Raw genomic sequence first — 2,835 nt, 5'->3', positions numbered from 1 at the left:
AAATGGAATGGGTTTTCCTAAAGAATGGCCTGGTGATAAAATGTTCTATGGGATATTTGGGTCCACACATGAGAGGGAACATACTAGCTTCTTTTCTTTAATAACGCAGTAGTGTGGAACAGTAAGGACGGAAGCTCAGACATCAGAAAGAGCTAGATTAAACAAGCTTGGATGTAAGTCCCATTTTGGCAATTTCTAGCTTTGTAACAGTGGGGAACTTATTTAATATCTTTACAATTTTAGTTTCTTCGTCTATAAGATAGTTTCTTCATAGGGTTTAAATGAGGATTAAATAAAGTAATTAAAGTAATTAGTATAGTACATTCTACTTACTGAAAGGTCAATAAAAAATTGAACTTATTATTAAGGCCTTTTACCGTACTAATCTACCAGGTCGTTATTCTCTCTGGATAACTGAGTTTGAGTTGTTTACAATTTTTTCTGGAGATGAACTTAATACACTGAAATCCTGTTATTAACACATTGATTAACTATAATTGCCATCCAGAAATGTTGTAGTCTCACTCTTAAAATAACCAGATGTGAAAATTACAATGATAGGAAAAAAGATGCCTGACATCAGAAGCAGCAAACAGAAAACTTCAAGCCATATCCTTGGCAGAGTGAACATGTGGGGCTGCATTGATGGGAAGGGCCATATTCCTTCTTCAAAGTGTATCACTCTTGTATGGGAACCTTGAAGAACAAAGGTCATTCCCTTTGATTGTGTACCTGACAAGTCTGTAGTCCTTCAAATCCAAATATAAAATCATGGAGCCGTAATCAGTAGGACAAATATTTAAGAGTTCTTATTTTTTTCTGTTTTATTGGCTACTTACTTTGAATCGTCCCTTCTCTAAATGTAAAAGGGATGACATATGGGTTATAAGTTAGATGAACTGGACTTTAGTCCTTGGACCAGTCTTGGATTTCTTAATGTGACTCTGGCAAATGATCAAGTGACTCAGTTTCCTTTTCTGTCAAACTTTGATTGCAAAATTATGTTTCCTTAAACCTCAGCAGCTGTGGGTAAAAATGGAGACGTAATAACTACAACAATTAGTATTCCTGCTTTCTTTCCCTATCTTTCCAGGTTCTCTCTCCACCTTCTCATTAGGTAATGTGGATCCGACTCAGCATGTTCCTCAGTTATTTCAGAGAGGAAATGAGGCTGGTGGAGAGTAGCCTGAGAGTGTCAGGGGCCTGTTACCACAGAGGGCTGGCTATGTCCCTTGTTTTTGCTTGCACTTCCTAGAAACCAGCCTGATTGTATCTTCATGCTGCTTCTCTCCAGTTTGCTGGATTGCTGGTGTCTTGGATAAGTTACTAAATGGGCCCAGCTGAAATCAGGGAAACAAATAAACATCAACAACCCCAACACTACAGTAAGATTCCCGCCCATCTTTGTCATGAAGCTCCCCAGGACTACTGCTTTGTGCTTTCAGTGTCTTACTGAGTTTCCAGTAAAACAGGTTTTTGTTTTTTTTTGAGCCTTCAACTCTCTAGGACTTGAACCTAAAAACCGGAGGACAACATGAGCAAAAGGTATCACCCTATACTCAAATGCTGGCACAGAAGCATGGTTATTAAAAATGCTGTGTTCCTGACTTTTTTTTTTGCCTTAGGATGAATCCTTATATACCAGGAACCTCCTCAGTCCCTCATTCAGGTATATTCTTGGCAGACGTTAGTCTTCCAGACAAGCCCTAACTGAGCTTCAAAGCTCGGACTGCCTGGGCTCAGCCAGGAACCCCAGTTTCATTATCCTTTATGTATCCTTTTTATAACATGAAAATAGGTGTTAGAACATGTACTGGTAACTAACACAGACAGTCTGGCTCTGCATAGGTGGAGTCTGCAAAAGGGGTAGATGACTCAGATGAGATGCCCACTTCTGTGCCATTATCTCAGCACCATGTTAGAACTCCAGAACCACAATACTATTTCAAGGAAAATGAGGGAAGATCTTGAACAGACTGTGATTGAATCTTTACTACCTGATGGAGTGAGATAATTAAATAAAAGTTTATTTGAGTTGTAGAAAAACACAGTTAGGCCTAAGGGAGATTCTGGTCATATGTTGACACGAACACAATTTAACTTAAAATAATAATAAATTCAAAGACTGATTCTTTAAGAAGACCAATAAGGTAGGTAAATGCTATGTATTCTGATAAGGATATTGTCTTTCTTGGGGCCAAGAAAGAGCTGGGCAGGAAGACTGGATCTCCCCATTCTTCAGGCTGTGACCAGGAGGCTGGAAAGCAGGAGGGTTTTAGTGAGACTTCAAGGGTCTGCCAGCTTGTGCTTTAAGTTACAGGCCCCTGTGGGTAGAGACAGCTTCATTTTTCATGGGTTGTGAAATTTCTGTCATTTAGTATCTGAGCTCTAGTGAGTTGACATAGAAAAAATAACCCAATCAGTATGAGAGGAGAGCAGTCCTCAGAACAATCATCCCCCTGATAGAGGGTTGCTGGGGGAGATAGTGACATCTTGAATTAAGATTCAATAACAGCATGAAAAAATATTTTTGGAATTGGAAACGTGTCTTCCAAAAATAAAAAAATCTGGAGAGGAATTGGAGGAGAGGATAGCCTCTATTGAAATCCAAATCAGTGGCCTGAAAAATAAGTGCTAAGAAATATCTCAAAGCATAATGCAAAACAAAAGTTACATCTAAAAAGGAAATGGAAGTCATCAGGTTCAAGGGACATAACATGTATGGAATTTCAAAGTGAGAACAAAGAACAAATGGAGATAAGGCAATAATTAAAAATAACCAGAAAAAGAATTTTCTTAGTTTAAGACTTAAGTCTGATAAAATTCCTGAGTGTT

This window comes from Manis pentadactyla, chromosome 4 (assembly GCF_030020395.1).
Source record: "Manis pentadactyla isolate mManPen7 chromosome 4, mManPen7.hap1, whole genome shotgun sequence".
NCBI classification, from domain to species: Eukaryota; Metazoa; Chordata; class Mammalia; order Pholidota; family Manidae; genus Manis; species Manis pentadactyla.
The sequence above is the reverse complement of the archived record's forward strand: the minus strand, read 5'-3'. Positions refer to the sequence as shown.